This window comes from Ranitomeya variabilis, chromosome 5 (assembly GCF_051348905.1).
Source record: "Ranitomeya variabilis isolate aRanVar5 chromosome 5, aRanVar5.hap1, whole genome shotgun sequence".
Classification (NCBI taxonomy): Eukaryota; Metazoa; Chordata; class Amphibia; order Anura; family Dendrobatidae; genus Ranitomeya; species Ranitomeya variabilis.
The window spans coordinates 193,373,995-193,395,643 of record NC_135236.1 but is presented as its reverse complement, the minus strand read 5'-3'; the positions used below and the strand labels follow the sequence as shown (position 1 = coordinate 193,395,643).

At 46.1% G+C, this 21,649-nt stretch overlaps 1 protein-coding gene across 6 annotated transcripts in view; it reads left to right on the top strand.

Annotated features, from left to right (window-relative positions):
- The window catches only part of LOC143775494 (CDC42 small effector protein 2-B), an 80,656-nt gene that overhangs the window by 5,266 nt on the left and 53,741 nt on the right, over positions 1-21,649 (top strand). For 4 of the 6 annotated variants that reach the window (XM_077263690.1, XM_077263685.1, XM_077263684.1 and 1 more), the window contains one exon: positions 18,849-18,932. The exons of the other annotated variants lie outside the window; for them this stretch is intronic. The gene's annotated coding sequence lies outside the window, so the exon portion shown is untranslated. Of the gene's footprint in view, positions 1-18,848; positions 18,933-21,649 lie in introns of those variants that run through there. 6 annotated transcript variants of the gene reach the window in all.

The window sequence follows — 21,649 nt, the reverse complement described above, 5'->3', positions numbered from 1 at the left end:
GCGAATGAATGAAATGTAGGTCATTGACCTACATTTCCTTCAGTCGCGGTGAGGCGCCCTCTGGTGGATGTTCTCATGAACTGCAGCCTGGGAACTTTTTCCCACGCTCCAGGTCATATGAGGACATCCACCAGGGGGCGCATCACCGCGACTGAAGGAAATGTAGGTCAATGACCTACATTTCATTCATTCGCAGGGGAATTACAAGCACGGAGCACAGCTGCATTATAGCAGGGCTCCTGCCTGTAATATTAGTTAACCCCTTCAGATGGATTACATCGTTGGACCTGACAGTACATCAGAAGGTATGTATCTTGTGCGTTTATTATGTTGCCAAGCGAGGGACTGCAAATGGATTTGAGAGAACAATAAATTATTACAACAACCGCTGTGTTTATTTCATTAAAATACTTTTCAATCATGTGTGTGTGTGTTTTTTAACCCTTTCCTACAATTGGATTAATAATGGATAGGTGACATAATTGACGCCTCTCCATCATTAATCTGGCTTAATGTCACCTTCCAATAGCAAGGTGGCATTAACCCTTCATTACCCCATATCCCACCGCTACAGGGAGTGGGAAGAGAGTGGCCAAGTGCCAGAATAGGCGCATCTTCCAGATGTGCCTTTTCTGGGGTGGCTGGGGGCAGATGTTTTTAGCCACGGGGGGGCCAATAACCATGGACCCTCTCCTGGCTATTAATATCTGCCCTCAGTCACTGGCTTTACCGCTCTGGCGGAGAAAATTGCGCGGGAGCCCACGCCAATTTTTTCCGCCATTTAACCCTTTATTTTAGCAGCTACAGCGCTGAAATTTTGCACATACACACTACTAACATTAGTAGTGTGGAATATGCAAAAAAAGGGGGATATGAGATGGTTTACTGTATGTAAACCATGTCTCATATCCTGTCGGGTTTGTGCAGGAGAAATGAAAAGCCGGCAATTGAATTACCGACTTTTCACTAACACCGCTGCGTATTTCTCGCAAGTCACACTGCTGGTCCGTGTGGAATCCGTATTTTTCTCGCCCCCATAGACTTTCATTGGCGATTTTTTTGCGCAGTACGCTGACAAACGCAGCATGCTGCGATTTTGTACGGCCGTAGAAAGCCGTATAATACTGAACCGTAATATACGGCTAATAGGAGCAGCCCCATTGAGAATAATTGTGCCGTATGTTATGCGAGTTTTACGGACGTAGTTTCTGCGCTCTTACGTCCGTAAAACTCGCCAGTGTGACGCCGGCCTTAGGTGTTTAGTTTCTCCATAAATCTCTCCGGGGTGCTGTCATGGGTTCTGGAAAAACTGGCAACCGATAAGTAACCTTGTTGTTTTTGCAAGATGTGGTTTGTTTTTTTTGTTTTTTGTTTGTTTTTTTTTTTTTAAGGAAAATTCAGAAATGTTAATGTTTTTTGGTCACGGAGCTCTGTCAGAACATCTGTTTACCAGAGAAGAACGTGATGAATTTGTGAGTCATTACTACTATGTTGGTGTCCTCTGCTAAACAGATGGTCTGGTGACTAAAAACAACATTAACGCATCTGATGTTTCTGAAAAAATATGTAACATGACAGGTTCCCTTTAAACAGCTAATTGATTCACTAGGCCTCAGTTGCTCCAGTTAGACAGACTGACTTCCATACAGTCAAAGTGACATTTGAGCAATGATTATATCCTGGTGTGAACGTTCGGTTTCTATGCCTTTTTGTAGAGAGCTGATGTTGCAAATGAGATGGCAAAATGCAATGCATTTCCTGTTTTATATTTGTAGATGTGATGACTGTCACTAAGTCATTCTGGCTTTGTTGTATATTCAGGGGACCGAATTCCATTAAAATTTGATATCAAGATGTCACTCCTCATTTTCCTAAGCTAAGCTGAATTCATGCACTACAGCTACAAAGCAGTGTGATTGCTGTTCATTTTGTTTTTCTGTTTTGGGTTTACAATGGTTATCAAACTGAACATACGCCATACACAGTTGCGAATACAGTAGAATATAATCATCATAAGTGGAAGCTGGAAAACACAGAAAAATGCAGTTGAATGGGTTGTCCGGCCTTAGGCTACAAGTCTGCAGTCACTCTGTAACTGCAGACTCGTGAATCCTCACAGCGCACGCATTACATGCTGTATGGATTCTCTGGGACTGGGATCGGGTGGTCATGTGATCGCAAGCTTGCAATTTACATACTTTAGGCCACATTCCAAAAAGACATGCCTGGCTTCACTAAAGACACTTGTATTGAGCGAGACCGAGCACATCTAGTCGCCAAATGATCATAGCGTGCATGCTGTGAGGATTCACAAGTATGTAGTTACTGCAGACCTGTAGCCTAAGGCCCGACAACCCCTTTAAATGGGGGGGGGGGGAGCAAGAGACCTCCTGTCACTGCTGGAAAAGATGACTGTTTTTGTAGGTAGGTGTATGATCATGATACGCACTTTATCACATAGCAAATAACTTCATGACTTCATGAGACCATGTAATTAAAGAGTGTGGTAGATCGACTCACTCGGCTGCTTAGGCTATGTGCACACGTAGGAAAAGTGGGGCAGAATTTTCTGCACAAAATCCGCATCTCCTGGCAGAATCCGCAGCTGCGGATTTGCCGCGGTTTTTGTGCGGAATTGTTGCGGATGTTCTGCGGAATTTGCCACTGCAGATTTCTATTATGGAGGGGTACAGAAATGTTGCAGATCCGCACAAAAGAAGTGACATGCACTTCTTTGAAATCCGCAGCAATTCCGCACTGATTTTTCCGCACCATGTGCACAGCTTTTTTTTTTTTCAATTGATTTACATTGTACTGTACATCACAGTGCGGATCTGCAGCGTTTCTGCGCTGAAAAATCTGCTGCAGATCCGCAGCAAATCCGCATCGTGTGCACATAGACTTAAAGAGGTAGTCACAGGAACAATTTCCGTTTGTTTTCCACTGGTTTATTACAAACGTACTGCATAAACCAGTCCAAAATTAGGTAAACAAACACTGCCCTTCTGGCATAATGGGAAAAACAAAATTATGTTCTGGCAGGGGTGGATTAAGGGTTAGCCATGGGCCCCGGGCTGTTCAGACTCTGTGGGCCCCCCCAGTCATGTGACAGGGTCATGCAACGGGGTCATCATATACAGTACCTGAACCAGATTATTCCAGAAAAATAGTTGCTGAGTGAAACTCCACTTCCCACCAATCACACATTAACAGTTCCCATCACCAGATCACACATGTAACCGGCAGCTTTTGTTTTGGCCTAAAGATTTTTTCAAGCCGCCACCATAACATGGTAGACACTTTTGGCCGGGCCCTACTCTATTGTTCCCTATTAAATATTTGTTAAAATATGCAATACAATTAAGGTATTTTTTTTTTTATTCTTCCATTTTTAAAATGACCAATACTATCACATACAAGGAACAAATACAACACCATGACCAGACCACATATTACCACCAGTGACTGAATAATATCACATACAAAGAACAAATACCACCGCACCATGACCAGACCACATATTACCACCACATAGTGACCAAATAGCACATACAAGGAACAAATACCACAACACCATGTCCAGACCACATATTACCACCACATAATGACCTAATACTGAAATACTGATCAGTAATAAAAAAAAACAAAAAACACAATACTATCACCATAAGTGCCATTATACACAGGAGATCTGTACTTAGTATGCAGTGTCTGTGTAGAGGTTATACAGTGATCACTGGTGACATTATACACAGGAGCTCTGTATATACTGTGTGCAGCATTATTAGGCAAGTTGAATTGAAATGAAGTCCTACTCCAAGCTGTTCAGGCTTGAGAGCCAACTACCAATTAAGTAAATCAGGTGTTGTGCATCTCTATAATGAGGGGTGTTGTCTAATGACATCAAAACCCTATATATGGTGTGCTTAATTATTAGGCAACTTCCTTTCCTTTGGCAAAATGGGTCAGAAGACAGATTTGACGGGCTCGGAAAAGCTAAAAATTGTGAAATGTCTTGCAGAGGGATGCAGCAGTCTTGAAATTGCCAAAATTTTGAAGCGTGATCACCGAACAATCAAACGTTTCATGGCAAATAGCCAAAAGGGTCGCAAGAAGCATGTACGGCAAAAAGGCGCAAAATAACTGTCCATGAAATGAGGAAAATCAAGCGTGAAGCTGCCAAGATGCCATTTGCCACCTGTTTTGTCATATCTCAGAGCTGCAACGTTACTGGAGTAACAAAAAGCACAAGGTGTCCACCTTTGAACAAGAAACATAAGATAAAAGGTCAAGACTGGGCCAAGAAATATCTTAAGACTGACTTTTCAAAGGTTTTATGGACTGATGAAATGAGTGACACTTGATGGGCCAGATGGATGGGCCAGAGGCTGAATCAGTAAAGGGCAGAGAGCTCCACTCCGACGCCAGCAAGGTGGAAGTAGGGTACTGGTATGGGCTGGTATCATCAAAGATGATCTTTTGGGACCTTTTCGGGTTGAGGATGGAGTGAAGCTCAACTCCCAGACCTACTACCAGTTTCTGGAAGACAACATCTTCAAGCAGTGGTACAGGAAGAAGTTGGTATCGTTTAAGAAAAACATGATTTTCATGCAAGACAATGCTCCATCACATGCCTCCAACTACTCCACAGCGTGGCTGGCCAGTAAAGGTCTCAAAGAAGAAAAAGTAATGACATGGCCCCCTTGTTCACCTGATCTAAACCCCATAGAGAACCTGTGGTCCCTCATAAAATGTGAGATCTACAGGGAGGGAAAACAGTCCACCTCTCGGAACAGTGTCTGGGAGGCTGTGGTGGGCTGCTCCACGCAATGTAGATCGTAAACAGATCAAGCAACTGACAGAATCTATGGATGGAAGGCTGTTGAGTGTCATCATAAAGAAAGGTGGCTGTATTGGTCACTAATTTTGGGGGTTTTTGTTTTTGCATGTCAGAAATGATTATTTCTAAATTTTGTGCAGTGATATTGGTTTACCTGGTGAAAATAAACAAGTGAGATGGGAATATATTTGTTTTTTTATTAAGTTGCCTAATAATTCTGCACAGTAATAGTTGCCTGAAAAAAAACAGATATCCTCCTAAGATAGTCAAATCTTAGAAAAACCCACTCCAACTTCCAAAAATATTAAGCTTTGATATTTGAGTCTTTTAGGTTGATTGAGAATGTAGTTGTTGATCAATAATAAAAATAATCCTCTAAAATACTTGCCTAATAATTCTCCACACAGTGTAATGTATAGGTAACACACTGACTCACCAGTGACGTCTCTAGGTGAAGTCCTTCATCTTTCATCCAGCAGACCGCCATCACTTCTTCCAGCCAGGGCTCATCTCTGCAGGAAATAAGTTATCTCGAGCTCTGCTTGCAGAACACATTACTTAATTTTTCCCAACTTCTACATTACACCACATGAAGAAAAAGAGGCAACATAGTGTCACTCTACACAGTAACAGGCCTGCCCCCTCATTTTAAAACCGTATATTCAAAAAATAAAAAATACATCACTGCAGTAATATCCCTAAATTAGTCCCTATGGTAATAATATTTCCCATCCCTGGCCCCTGTGTGTCTCAATCCTGGCTTCAGCCATATGTTCTTCCATCCTGCCCTAATGAGTATCCATTCTGCCCCATATGATCTCCCCATCCTTCCCCATCTGTCTCCATCGTATTCATCCTGCCCCATGATCCCATCCTGCCCCATGATCCCATCCTGCCCCATGATCCCATCCTGCCCCATGATCCCTTCCTGCCCCATGATCCCTTCCTGCCCCATGATCCCTTCCTGCCCCATGATCCCTTCCTGCCCCATGATCCCTTCCTGCCCCATGATCCCTTTCTGCCCCCATCTGTGTCCAACGTTTCTGCCCCCATCTGTGTCCCGTGTTTCTGCCCCGGGCCCCCCGGATCACTGCTCTCAATTAAAAAAAATAAAATTAAAATAAAAAGTTCTTCTCACCTTGCCGCGCTCCTGCGGCGAAGCTCCCTCCACGCAGCTGAAGAGCGCACTCGCCGGCGCCTGACTATCACGATTGGCGGCTGTTAACTATTGACGTGTGCGCACGGGCCCTCATCTCAATAGTGTTGGGGGTATGTGCACACGATGCGGATTTGCTGCGTATTCGCAGCGGATTTTTCTATGCAGAAACGCTGCAGATACGCACTGTGATGTACAGTATAATTTTATTCAATGGGGTATAAAAAAAAAAAAAAAAAAAAAAGCTGTGCGGAAAAATCAGTGCGGAATTGCTGCGGATTTCAAAGAAGTGCATGTCACTTCTTTTGTGCGGATCTGGAGCATTTCTGCCCCCCTCCATGTTAAAAATCCACAGTGGTAAAAACTGCTGAAAATCTACATCATTTCCGCATAAAAACCGCGGCTGCGGATTCTGCCAGGAGATGCGGATTTTATGCAGACAATTCTGCACTTCTTTTCCTACGTGTGCACATAGCCTTAAACTGCCGCAGCGCAGGGGCCTGGTGAGCAGATGAGACCGGGCCCCCTCTGCCCACTGTGCCCCATACGCCAGTCAGGACAGTAATGCCCTGATGGTGGCCGAGGTCAATCTCAGCGGTAGCCCAGGGCCCCTCACACCACTGGGCCCAGGGCTACCGCCCAGATTGACCTCATTGTAATCCGCCACTGCGTACAGGACTGTCTGTGTGGATGTGAGTATCCACCCATTCAGGGGAACAAAAACAAGGTTCAGTTCTCTTTAACACAAGCACAGCTCTGGAGATCTCCTATCCAGATACAGGGAACACAGTCTAAAGACTCCACATTTATCTTCTGGACCACACCCTGGGGTGGAAGTAAGGTGAACAGACTCCCACCCACTAGTCAGCTGTTCACAAAAACTCAGCCCTTATCACCAGTTAACCCCTTTCAGCACTTGGTATGCTGGATCATTTTTTTTCCAACATACATGACGGCACCACGAGAGAGGGGATCCGCCCATCAAGGACAGGAAACCTTCAAGATAAAAGGGGCGGCTCCTCTCTCCACATCAGTTGGTTTCCTGTCCTTGACGGGGAACCCTCAAGATGGAAGACTTCTGATGAAGACAGAAGAGGATGCCTGGGTCGGGTGGATTTGGGCAGGCGCTGGTCTGCTGCACCTGTCACCAGGTACTGGTAGTCGCCTCGGGGGTCATGTATTCCATGCCCCCCCTGAGCAAAGCATGGCCACAACCCGTGAGGCAATGCCCGGGTAAAAATTATCCTCGGGGGCTGCAGATGGGGTTTCCCCCCTGTTGATTGAAAAACCTGCTGTCCTTGGGGGTCACTACCTGGTGCCCCCCCCTGTTGACCAAAGGTGGCCATGCAGCCCGTAAGGTACATCGGTGCCCGGGCTGGGTAAGCTCCTCGGAGGTTGGGGTCCTCCCTGTCGAGCATTAAGAGCAGGTCTCCCCCCTTCCCCCTCCTCCCTGGCAGTACCTGAAGCTGCACAGAGCGGTATGGAGCAGTGTCCGGAGCACTGAGAGAGCATCTGGACGCTGAGGGTAAGTGCTGGTGCTGCCTTCCTGAACATCTGTGGCGTGGACACTCCCGGAAGCTCCAGCCGGCGCTAGGTACCCGGAAATGGAGATACGTGCGTGCACACAATACCCGGCGGCATAACTCGGAACGTTTGATGCGGGCAGAGGAGCCAGAATCTTCCGCGCGCACCGGAAGCAAAGGCCAGGTGCGCGCCTGGAAGTAAAGCGCGCATAGGCGCTGAAGGAGCGTGCACCGGAAATAATAGCCGTGTGCACGCGCAGGACCCGGCGGCAGCACTCGGGGCAGGATCAACCAGGTGAATGTTGGATCTGATAGCGCGCACCGGAAGTGGTTGCCGGGTGCGCACTCTGGCATAATTATACAGCGCAGGCATTGCGCTAGCGGCCAGCAGATGCAGGATCAACCAGGTGATTGATTCCATCTATGAGCACCGAAAATGGTGCAGGCACGATCAGCCAGGTAATCAAATCATGACAGGTGTGCACATGCACCTGACTACTGAAGCGACCAGTAATAGCAGAATCAACCAGGGGAGGAAAAGGCTTCTATTTTGGCAAGTCCCCAGGGACACCAAGAAACCCTCCCAGTGACTGTCCTTCTCAGGTGGGAGGGAGGCTCTCTCACTTCCTTCCAGCCTGGGAGAGGATCTCATCCAGCGTATGGATCCGTCAGATTATAGGATCAGGCCTAAAACTAAAATTCCACCACTGGCCTCCAAGAAGATGCATGCAAACCCCAGTACAGTCCTCTCAAGAGAAACAAGACAGTCTGGAAGGAGAAATATTATCTCTCCCTAGACAAACACGTCTTGGAAGAAGTTCCAATAGAGGAAAGGATGAAAGGGTTTTACTCCCCCCTTTTTCTCATAAGAAGCCGGACAATTCTTGGAGGACAATAATAAATCTAAAGGGCCTCAACAAATATCTAATAATTCCATCTTTCAAAATGGAAACAATAAAATCAGCAGTGAAGCTCCTATATCCTCAGTGTTACATGTCCGTCCTAGACCTCAAGGACGCTTATCACGTCCCAATCAGACAACAAGATCGTCAGTTTCTCAGAGTGGCAGTCCAGATGGGGTCCCAGTTGTCACTTTCAGTACAGGGCTCTGCCCTTTGGGATAGCAGCAGCCCCACGGATATTTACAAAGCTGATTGCAGAGGTCACAGCACATCTCAGAGAAAAAGACACTCTGATAATACCCTACTTAGACGACTTCCTGATAGTGGGGAAAAACTTTTCTCAGGCTGAGTTCACACGTTGCAGAATTACCGCGGAAATTTCTGCGGCAATTCTGCGCCTCCTGCCGCGGGTATATCGCATGCAGAATTAGCATGCATATACCCGCAGAAAACTAGCGTTTTGCAAGCATAATTAGCTTGCAGAATGCTAGAGTTTTCCAAGCGATCTGTAGCATCGCTTGGAAAATTGACAGGTTGGTCACACTTGTCAAACAGTGTTTGACAAGTGTGACCAACTTTTTACTATAGATGCAGCCTATGCAGCATCTATAGTAAAAGATCGAATGTATAAAATAATAAAAATGTTTATACTCACCTGCAGACCTCAGCGGCGTCCGTTCCTATAGCTGGAGTGCGGTGAAGGGCCTGCGATGACATCACGGCTTGTGATTGGTCGCGAGCGGTCACATGAGCGGTCTCGCGACCAATCACAAGACTGCGACGTCATCGCAGGTCCTTCACCGCACAGCAGCTATAGGAACCGAAGTGGCAGCATGCAGCGGTGAGGCGGGAACACTGCGGGGGACATCGAAGGTGAGTATATCACTATTTTTTATTTTAATTCTTTTTTTTTTTACCAAATACATGGTGCCCAGTCCGTGGAGGAGAGTCTCCTCTCCTCCACCCTGGGTACCAACCGCACATGATCTGCTTGCTTCCCGCATGGTATGCACAGCCCCGTGCGGGAAGTAAGCAGATCAGTGCACTCCTATGGGTGCAGAATCGCCGCGATTCCACAATTTTAATGAACATGCTGCGTTTTTTTCTGGAATGCGATTCCGCTCAGGAAAAAAATGCAGCATGTGCACAAAAAATGCGGAATGCATTCTATTACATAGGATGCTTAATGTTAGCGTTTTTTTTCGCGGTTTGCCATGCGTTTTTATAGCGAAAAACCGTGAAAAAAATGCGAAAAATATGCTACGTGTGCACACAGCCTCACTGTCAGGAGCAGGTCAGAATAGTGATGGACACTCTACAGACACTAGGATGGCAACTGAACCTCAAGAAGTCCAAACTAGAGCCAGCAATGGTCCAGAATTTCCTGGGGATAATGGTAGACTCCGTGGCGCAGGAGCAGGCCCGGACTGGCCATCGGGCACTTCTGGCAAATGCCAGAAGGGCCGGTGCCAGTAGTGGGCCACTGCACTGTTCCTCCCCCTCCCCCCCCCCCCGCCAGTGCTGCCGCCTTTAACTATACCGGCGTCTATGACGCCGGTATAGTTCAATGCAATGATGGAGGAGAGAGCGTCCGCTGACGCTCCCTCTCCCATCATTCCCCGCTCTGCCTCTGACACTGCGGGTGCGCGATGACGTCATATCATCGCGCACCTGCTGTGTCCCGGGCAGACTGCAGCCGCCGAGACAGGAGCCAGGAGCAGCGCGCAGCGCGGGCAAAAGGAAAGGTGAGGAGAGCGTTTTTTGTTTTGTTTTTTAACTGGTCTGTGGGGCCATTATCGGGGGAGGGGGGGGGGGGGGTGACGAGATGTGGGCCCTGCTGTATACACCCCTGTGTGGGCTCTGCTGTATACACCCCTGTGTGGGCTCTGCTGTATACACCCCTGTGTGGGCTCTGCTGTATACACCCCTGTGTGGGCTCTGCTGTATACACCCCTGTGTGGGCTCTGCTGTATACACCCCTGTGTGGGCTCTGCTGTATACACCCCTGTTTGGGCTCTTGTTATGGTTCTCAATGGCAAGAGAACATAGCCCAGCATACATAGGAACTAGCTCTTGGAAGGATGGAAACTTAAACTGACCATGAACTAAACCTGCCGCACAACTAACAGTAGCCGGGTAGCGTAGCCTGCGTTTTATCCCTAGACGCCCAGCGCCGGCCGGAGGACTAACTAATCCTGGCAGAGGAAAATATAGTCCTGGCTCACCTCTAGAGAAATTTCCCCGAAAGGCAGACAGAGGCCCCCACATATATTGGCGGTGATTTAAGATGAAAATGACAAACGTAGTATGAAAATAGGTTTAGCAAAATCGAGGTCCGCTTACTAGATAGCAGGAAGACAGAAAGGGTACTTTCATGGTCAGCTGAAAACCCTATCAATACACCATCCTGAAATTACTTTAAGACTCTAGTATTAACTCATAACATCAGTGGCAATTTCAGATCACAAGAGCTTTCCAGACACAGAAACGAAACTGCAGCTGTGAACTGGAACAAAATGCAAAAAACAAACAAGGACAAAAGTCCGACTTAGCTGGAAGTTGTCTGGTAGCAGGAACATGCACAGAAAGGCTTCTGATTACAATGTTGACCGGCATGGAAGTGACAGAGGAGCAAGGTTAAATAGCGACTCCCACATCCTGATGGGAACAGGTGAACAGAGGGGATGATGCACACAAGTTCAATTCCACCAGTGGCCACCGGGGGAGCCCAAAATCCAATTTCACAACAGTACCCCCCCCTCAAGGAGGGGGCACCGAACCCTCACCAGAACCACCAGGGCGATCAGGATGAGCCCTATGAAAGGCACGGACCAGATCGGAGGCATGAACATCAGAGGCAGTCACCCAAGAATTATCCTCCTGACCGTATCCCTTCCATTTGACCAGATACTGGAGTTTCCGTCTGGAAACACGGGAGTCCAAGATTTTTTCCACAACGTACTCCAACTCGCCCTCAACCAACACCGGAGCAGGAGGCTCAACGGAAGGCACAACCGGTACCTCATACCTGCGCAACAATGACCGATGAAAAACATTATGAATAGAAAAAGATGCAGGGAGGTCCAAACGGAAGGACACAGGGTTAAGAATCTCCAATATCTTGTACGGGCCGATGAACCGAGGCTTAAACTTAGGAGAAGAAACCCTCATAGGGACAAAACGAGAAGACAACCACACCAAGTCCCCGACACAAAGCCGAGGACCAACCCGACGCCGGCGGTTGGCAAAAAGCTGAGTCTTCTCCTGGGACAACTTCAAATTGTCCACCACCTGCCCCCAAATCTGATGCAACCTCTCCACCACAGCATCCACTCCAGGACAATCCGAAGATTCCACCTGACCGGAGGAAAATCGAGGATGAAACCCCGAATTACAGAAAAAAGGAGACACCAAGGTGGCAGAGCTGGCCCGATTATTGAGGGCAAACTCCGCTAAAGGCAAAAAAGCAACCCAATCATCCTGATCTGCAGACACAAAACACCTCAAATATGTCTCCAAAGTCTGATTCGTCCGCTCGGTCTGGCCATTAGTCTGAGGATGGAAAGCAGACGAGAAAGACAAATCTATGCCCATCCTAGCACAGAATGCCCGCCAAAATCTAGACACGAATTGGGTTCCTCTGTCAGAAACGATATTCTCCGGAATACCATGCAAACGAACCACATTTTGAAAAAACAGAGGAACCAACTCGGAAGAAGAAGGCAACTTAGGCAGGGGAACCAAATGGACCATCTTAGAGAAACGGTCACACACCACCCAGATGACAGACATCTTCTGAGAAACAGGAAGATCCGAAACAAAATCCATCGAGATGTGCGTCCAAGGCCTCTTCGGGACAGGCAAGGGCAACAACAATCCACTAGCCCGAGAACAACAAGGCTTGGCCCGAGCACAAACGTCACAAGACTGCACAAAGCCTCGTACATCTCGTGACAGGGAAGGCCACCAGAAGGACCTTGCCACCAAATCCCTGGTACCAAAGATTCCAGGATGACCTGCCAACGCAGAAGAATGAACCTCAGAAATGACTTTACTGGTCCAATCATCAGGAACAAACAGTCTACCAGGTGGGCAACGATCAGGTCTATCCGCCTGAAAATCCTGCAAGGCCCGCCGCAGGTCTGGAGAAACGGCAGACAATATCACTCCATCCTTAAGGATACCTGTAGGTTCAGAATTACCAGGGGAGTCAGGCTCAAAACTCCTAGAAAGGGCATCCGCCTTAACATTCTTAGAACCCGGTAGGTATGACACCACAAAATTAAACCGAGAGAAAAACAACGACCAGCGCGCCTGTCTAGGATTCAGGCGTCTAGCGGACTCAAGATAAATTAAATTTTTGTGGTCGGTCAATACCACCACCTGATGTCTAGCCCCCTCAAGCCAATGACGCCACTCCTCAAAAGCCCACTTCATGGCCAAAAGCTCCCGATTCCCAATATCATAATTCCGCTCGGCGGGCGAAAACTTACGAGAAAAAAAAAGCACAAGGTTTCATCACGGAGCAGTCGGAACTTCTTTGCGACAAAACCGCCCCAGCTCCGATTTCAGAAGCGTCGACCTCAACCTGAAAAGGAAGAGCAACATCAGGCTGACGCAACACAGGGGCGGAAGAAAAGCGGCGCTTAAGCTCCCGAAAGGCCTCCACAGCAGCAGGGGACCAATCAGCAACATCAGCACCCTTCTTAGTCAAATCAGTCAATGGTTTAACAACATCAGAAAAACCAGCAATAAATCGACGATAAAAGTTAGCAAAGCCCAAAAATTTCTGAAGACTCTTAAGAGAAGAGGGTTGCGTCCAATCACAAATAGCCCGAACCTTGACAGGATCCATCTCGATGGAAGAGGGGGAAAAAATGTATCCCAAGAAGGAAATCTTTTGAACCCCAAAAACGCACTTAGAACCCTTCACACACAAGGAATTAGACCGCAAAACCTGAAAAACCCTCCTGACCTGCTGGACATGAGAGTCCCAGTCATCCGAAAAAATCAGAATATCATCCAGATACACGATCATAAATTTATCCAAATAATCACGGAAAATGTCATGCATAAAGGACTGAAAGACTGAAGGGGCATTTGAAAGGCCAAAAGGCATCACCAAATACTCAAAGTGGCCCTCGGGCGTATTAAATGCGGTTTTCCACTCATCCCCCTGCTTAATTCGCACCAAATTATACGCCCCACGGAGATCTATCTTAGAGAACCACTTGGCCCCCTTTATGCGAGCAAACAAATCAGTCAGCAGTGGCAACGGATATTGATATTTAACCGTGATTTTATTCAAAAGCCGATAATCAATACACGGCCTCAAAGAGCCATCTTTCTTAGACACAAAGAAAAAACCGGCTCCTAAGGGAGATGACGAAGGACGAATATGTCCCTTTTCCAAGGACTCCTTTATATATTCTCGCATAGCAGCATGTTCAGGCACAGACAGATTAAATAAACGACCCTTAGGGTATTTACTACCCGGAATCAAATCTATGGCACAATCGCACTCCCGGTGCGGAGGTAATGAACCAAGCTTAGGTTCTTCAAAAACGTCACGATAGTCAGACAAGAATTCAGGAATCTCAGAGGGAATAGATGACGAAATGGAAACCAAAGGTACGTCCCCATGCATCCCCTTACATCCCCAGCTTAACACAGACATAGCGTTCCAGTCGAGGACTGGGTTATGAGATTGCAGCCATGGCAATCCAAGCACCAACACATCATGTAGATTATACAGCACAAGAAAGCGAATAATCTCCTGATGATCCGGATTAATTCGCATAGTTACTTGTGTCCAGTATTGTGGTTTATTACTAGCCAATGGGGTGGAGTCAATCCCCTTCAGAGGTATAGGAGTTTCAAGAGGCTCTAAATCATACCCACAGCGTTTGGCAAAGGACCAATCCATAAGACTCAAAGCGGCGCCAGAGTCGACATAGGCATCCGCGGTAATAGATGATAAAGAACAAATCAGGGTCACAGATAGAATAAACTTAGACTGAAAAGTGCCAATTGAAACTGACTTATCAAGCTTCTTAGTACGCTTAGAGCATGCTGATATAACATGAGTTGAATCACCACAATAAAAGCACAACCCATTTTTTCGTCTAAAATTCTGCCGTTCGCTTCTGGACAGAATTCTATCACATTGCATATTCTCTGGCGTCTTCTCAGTAGACACCGCCAAATGGTGCACAGGTTTGCGCTCCCGCAGACGTCTATCGATCTGGATAGCCATTGTCATGGACTCATTCAGACCCGCAGGCACAGGGAACCCCACCATAACATCCTTAACGGCATCAGAGAGACCCTCTCTGAAATTCGCCGCCAGGGCGCACTCATTCCACTGAGTAAGCACAGACCATTTACGGAATTTCTGGCAGTATATTTCAACTTCATCTTGCCCCTGAGATAGGGACATCAAGGCTTTTTCCGCCTGAAGCTCTAAATGAGGTTCCTCATAAAGCAACCCCAAGGCCAGAAAAAACGCATCCACATTGAGCAACGCAGGATCCCCTGGAGCCAATGCAAAAGCCCAATCTTGAGGGTCGCCCCGGAGCAAGGAAATCACAATCCTGACCTGCTGAGCAGGATCTCCAGCAGAGCGAGATTTCAGGGACAAAAACAACTTGCAATTATTTTTGAAATTTTGAAAGCAAGATCTATTCCCCGAGAAAAATTCAGGCAAAGGAATTCTAGGTTCAGATATAGGAACATGAACAACAAAATCTTGTAAATTTTGAACTTTCGTGGTGAGATTATTCAAACCTGCAGCTAAACTCTGAATATCCATTTTAAACAGGTGAACACAGAGCCATTCCAGGATTAGAAGGAGAGAGAGAGAGGAAGGCTGCAATATAGGCAGACTTGCAAGTGATTCAATTGAAAGCACACTCAGAACTGAAGGAAAAAAAAAAAAAAAAAAAAATTTTTCAGCAGACTTCTTTTTTCTCTCCTTTCTCTGCCAATTAATTTAACCCTTTGTGGGCCGGTCAAACTGTTATGGTTCTCAATGGCAAGAGAACATAGCCCAGCATACATAGGAACTAGCTCTTGGAAGGATGGAAACTTAAACTGACCATGAACTAAACCTGCCGCACAACTAACAGTAGCCGGGTAGCGTAGCCTGCGTTTTATCCCTAGACGCCCAGCGCCGGCCGGAGGACTAACTAATCCTGGCAGAGGAAAATATAGTCCTGGCTCACCTCTAGAGAAATTTCCCCGAAAGGCAGACAGAGGCCCCCACATATATTGGCGGTGATTTAAGATGAAAATGACAAACGTAGTATGAAAATAGGTTTAGCAAAATCGAGGTCCGCTTACTAGATAGCAGGAAGACAGAAAGGGTACTTTCATGGTCAGCTGAAAACCCTATCAATACACCATCCTGAAATTACTTTAAGACTCTAGTATTAACTCATAACATCAGAGTGGCAATTTCAGATCACAAAAGCTTTCCAGACACAGAAACGAAACTGCAGCTGTGAACTGGAACAAAATGCAAAAAACAAACAAGGACAAAAGTCCGACTTAGCTGGAAGTTGTCTGGTAGCAGGAACATGCACAGAAAGGCTTCTGATTACAATGTTGACCGGCATGGAAGTGACAGAGGAGCAAGGTTAAATAGCGACTCCCACATCCTGATGGGAACAGGTGAACAGAGGGGATGATGCACACAAGTTCAATTCCACCAGTGGCCACCGGGGGAGCCCAAAATCCAATTTCACAACAGGCTCTGCTGTATACACCCCTGTGTGGGCTCTGCTGTATACTGTGTGGGCTCTGCTGTATACTGTGTGGGCTCTGCTGTATATACCCCTGTGGGCTCTGCTGTATATACCCCTGTGGGCTCTGCTGTATACTGTGTGGGCTCTGCTGTATATACCCCTGTGGGCTCTGCTGTATATACCCCTGTGGGCTCTGCTGTATACTGTGTGGGCTCTGCTGTATATACCCCTGTGTGGGCTGGGCTGTATATACCCCTGTGTGGGCTGGGCTGTATATACCCCTGTGTGGGCTGGGCTGTATATACCCCTGTGTGGGCTGGGCTGTATATACCCCTGTGTGGGCTGGGCTGTATATACCCCTGTGTGGGCTGGGCTCTATATACCCCTGTGTGGGCTGGGCTCTATATACCCCTGTGTGGGCTTGGCTGGGCTCTATATACCCCTGTGTGGGCTTGGCTGGGCTCTATATACCCCTGTGTGGGCTTGGCTGGGCTCTATATACCCCTGTGTGGGCTTGGCTGGGCTCTATATACCCCTGTGTGGGCTTGGCTGGGCTCTATATACCCCTGTGTGGGCTTGGCTGGGCTCTATATACCCCTGTGTGGGCTTGGCTGGGCTCTATATACCCCTGTGTGGGCTTGGCTGGGCTCTATATACCCCTGTGTGGGCTTGGCTGGGCTCTATATACCCCTGTGTGGGCTTGGCTGGGCTCTATATACCCCTGTGTGGGCTTGGCTGGGCTCTATATACCCCTGTGTGGGCTTGGCTGGGCTCTATATACCCCTGTGTGGGCTTGGCTGGGCTCTATATACCCCTGTGTGGGCTTGGCTGGGCTCTATATACCCCTGTGTGGGCTTGGCTGGGCTCTATATACCCCTGTGTGGGCTTGGCTGGGCTCTATATACCCCTGTGTGGGCTTGGCTGTGCTCTATATACCCCTGTGCGGGCTGGGCTGTGCTCTATATACCCCTGTGCGGGCTGGGCTGTGCTCTATATACTATAGGGGGCATGTTATATTTTATGGGGGGCTGTCTTATACTATGGGGGGCTGTATTAGATTTTATGAGGGATGATTGCATCATTCTCTGATGGGGCTGCCTTATATTCTATGGGGAGGTGGGCTGTATTCTATTCTATTTGGGGCTACATTAAATTCTATGGGGGGTTACGTTATACTCTGTAGGGTGGTGGCTGCATTATACTGTATGTGGGCTGCATTATACTGTATCGAGGACTATGGGGAATACGTTATACTACATGGATGACTATGGCGGTGCATTATACTATATGGAGCACTATGAGGAGTGTATTATGCTCTGTGGAGGACTGAGCAGTCTATTTTAATATATGGATGACTATGGTGCACATTATAATATATGGAGGACTATGGGGAATATTTTACTAAACAAGTAAAATGCTGCATATTCAGATTGTTTTTGCCGGAACAAAAATCATTGTTCTCAGCAGCACATCGCCAGCCTAAACTGTAGATGTAACAACCTATATAGAAAGAAACACCAGAGATAATAATTTTTATAAACTGAGGAAAAACACTATAGAAATGAACCCTTAAAAAATTTCCTTCAGACCAGATTATAATAAATAAAATATATTTTTTATTAAAAATAAATTGCAATCACAAAAAACATCACCAAAACGTATGGAAATTTTTATTATTAAAATTGTATAATCTACAACAGATATTTATTTATTAAGAATATAAAACATACAACTATAGATAATATGTATCTCCTCCAATCGAGGTTTACTTAGGGATAGATAAAAAAATATATATATAAAAATCCCGTATGTGCAAGACAGGGCAAGTCCAAACTGATCAGTATAATAAACATAAAAATATATATAATGCAGCAAATAATAATTTAATAATATAATGTGATAAAAATCAGTCAAATAAATTTGTGAAAAATAAATCAATTCATAATAAAGTGCATCAGGAGTCCCTGATGAAGCAGTGAGCGAAACGGCGTTGGAGTGGTGTGTGCAGGGCAGTGGTACTCCTAACTGGTCAGTATTCATAATATATTTTGGCACATTTGGCAGCGCTTTTACTGGGTAATATATAATTATTTGTTTTTTGTTTTTGGCTCACAACTTTTGTGGACACACTGGTTGTTTTGTATGCAATTTATTTTGTATTGCACTTTATTATGAATTGATTTATTTTGCTGCACACAATAGGTGTGTGTGTATATATGGATATACACACATATTATTCACAAATTTATTTGACTGATTTTTATCACATATTATATTATTAAATTATTATTTGCTGCATTATATATATTTTTGTTTATTATACTGATCAGTTTGGACTTGCCCTGTCTTGCACATACGGGATTTTTATATATATATTTTTTTATCTATCCCTAAGTAAACCTCGATTGGAGGAGATACATATTATCTATAGTTGTTTTATATTCTTAATAAATAAATATCTGTTGTAGATTATACAATTTTAATAATAATAAAAATTTCCATACGTTTTGGTGATGTTTTTTGTGATTGCAATTTATTTTTAATAAAAAATATATTTTATTTAATATAATCTGGTCTGAAGGAAATTTTTTAAGGGTTCATTAAACTGTAGATGTGCTGCTGATAACATGATACTGTATGGTGATCTGTTAGTGATCGTTCTGTCCCATCATTCTGTCTCAGACGGTGGAAAGAGGCCGGGAAACATGCGTTGAACAACTTCAGTATGGTCGATCAAACTCATTTAGCGGCCTGAGATCAGCGCATGTAAGTAAATACAACCGAAATGCTTTTGTGTGATGTGCAATATGTTAGCATTTGGGGCCCCATTTTAAACTTTGCCTAGGGCCCCACTTTGCCTAAAACCGGCCCTGCCTACAAGTGTACAAAGATATTATACAGTCACCGTGTGACAAGTGGGCCTGTGTAACTTCAAATGCCAGGGCTGAATTTTAGTCCCAGTCCGGCCCTGCGCAGCAGTGTCGCCTCCCAGAAGAAAAAGAGGAAAAAATCAAACAAATGATTATGACAACATTAACAAAACCAGAGATGACTTTAAGAAGAGCCATGTCAATATTGGGGTCCCTAACCTCCTGCATACCGGCAGTAAAATGGGCCCAGTTCCATGCAAGAGAACTGCAATGGTGTGTGCTGCAGAACGACCTGGAACTTCAGGGGCAGCTAGCGCAGAAGCTCATTCTCCCACTCTCTGTACTCCAATCACACAGATGGTGGTTACAGATAGTCATCTCCGAGAGGAGTTCCCTGGACATACACAGCCTCCAAAGTAATCAAAATGGACGCCAGTCCATGGGGGTGGGGAGCTCACTCACACACTATGGGTCCAAGATCCCTGGGCTCAAGAGGAGAAAAATCTATCCTCAAACGAGTGGGAACTCCTAGCAATAGAAAAGGCGCTACAGAGATTACTTCCACACTTGACAGGGCATCATGTGAGAGTCCTATCGGACAACCGAACAGCGGTCGCATATGTGAACTACTAGGGGGGCACCCGTTCTCGGTCACTGATGCACATAACCAGAAGACTCCTGACTCTAGCCGAAAGGCATTTCCTTTCATTATCGGCCCTGCATATTCAAGGTGTGGACAATATAAAGGCAGACTTTTTAAGCAGGAACCACTTGAGGCAAGGGGAATGGTCCCTAAAAAAGTCCATTTTTTCAACGGATAGTGCACATGTGGGGAAGACCCAGTGTAGACCTCTTTGCCTTAAAAGCCAACAAAAAAGTTCAAAAGTCCTGCTCCCTGAACCCAGCAGACAGGCCGTTGGCAGTAGACGCCTTCAGCATAGAATGAACGTCAGGACTCTTGTATGCCTTCCCACCGATATGTCTAAATCCAGCAGTTCTGAAGAAGATCAGGGAGGACAAGGCCAGGGTAATTGTGATAGCTCCCTTCTGGCCGAAAAGACCATGGTTTTACTGGCTGAGTGATGTCAGTGACGGACCCGTGGGTTCTCCCGGAAGACCAGGACCTTCTAACACTGGGTCCCTTCAACCACTCGCAGAATTCCGGGCTACATTTGACAGCCTGGCATTTGAATGGTCATTGTTAGAGAAAGAAGGATTCTCAGCTGGTTTAATACCCACCTTGCTTAGTAGCCGAAAACCAGTAACGACCAAGATGTATGGGAGAATATGGAAGAAATTCCTGTCCAGCTCAGGGCCAATACGGGAAGGGGAGGTCCCGATAGTGGCAATACTGGAGTTCCTGCAAAAGGGCTTAGACCTGGGGTTAGCTGTTAGTACCCTCAAAGTACACATTTCAGCCTTAGCAGCCTTATTCAACTGTGACCTGGCAAGCAATAGGTGGGTGGTGAGGTTTATCCGAGCCTGTATTAGAGCTGACTCTGTTCCATCCCCTACTCCTCCACCATGGGATCTAAATTTAGTGTTGACAGCTTTGACAGAAAGCCCCTTTGAGCCGTTAAATACAACATCAGATAAAGTACTAACATTAAGACAGCTTTGTTAGTGGCACTTACATCGGCCCGTAGGGTTGGGGATTTACACGCGTTGTCAGCTGACCCCCCCCTTACACACAAATTATGGACGATAGGGTTGTATTAAAATTAGATCCGGCATATCTCCCCAAAGTGGTATCGAGATTTCATAGGGCTCAGGATATAACCCTACCCTCTTTCTGTCCCAATCCTAGTAACATGAAAGAGGAGAGACTCCATTGCCTAGACGTTAGGAGATGTATCCTACAGTATTTAGAGGTGACAAAATCCTGGAGGAAACAGAGGGCTTTATATGTTTCGTTCCAGGGGTCAAGGAAGGGCCTTAAAGCCTCAAAACAAACTATCGCTAGATGGGTGAGAGAAGCCATTATTCTAGCGTATAGTAGTGCAGGCAGGGTTGTTCCACAGGGTCTGAAAGCCCACTCCACGAGGGCCATGGCGACGTCGTGGGCGGAGAGAGCAGATGCTACCATCGACCAAATCTGTAAGGCGGCCACTTGGTCCTCTCCATCTACATTTTTTAAACATTATAGGCTAGACCTATCTGCTACCTCTGATCTCACATTTGGGAGAAGAGTGTTACAAGCAGTGATCCCTCCCTAAAGAGAATACAAATCTCTGTAACTCTCTCATGGTGCCGTCATGTGTGATGGAAAAATATGGGTATTACATACCTGGTAATGTGTTTTTTCATGAGACATGACGGCACCCTTATATTCCCACCCTTTTGATCACGTCATTAGTTGGGTGCATTATTAGCATTATTTGTATTATACACTCCCTGGGGTATCGGTGAATAGAACCGTATAGGATGTATTATTTATGGGTACACTAACCGGTGGAGTTCCTCTCGTACTCTGTAAAACAACTGGTGTGGAGAGAGGAGACGTCCCTTTTATCTTGAAGGTTTCCTGTCCTTGATGGGCGGATCCCCTCTCTCGTGGTGCCGTCATGTCTCATGAAAAAACACATTACCAGGTATGTAATACCCGTGTTTCAT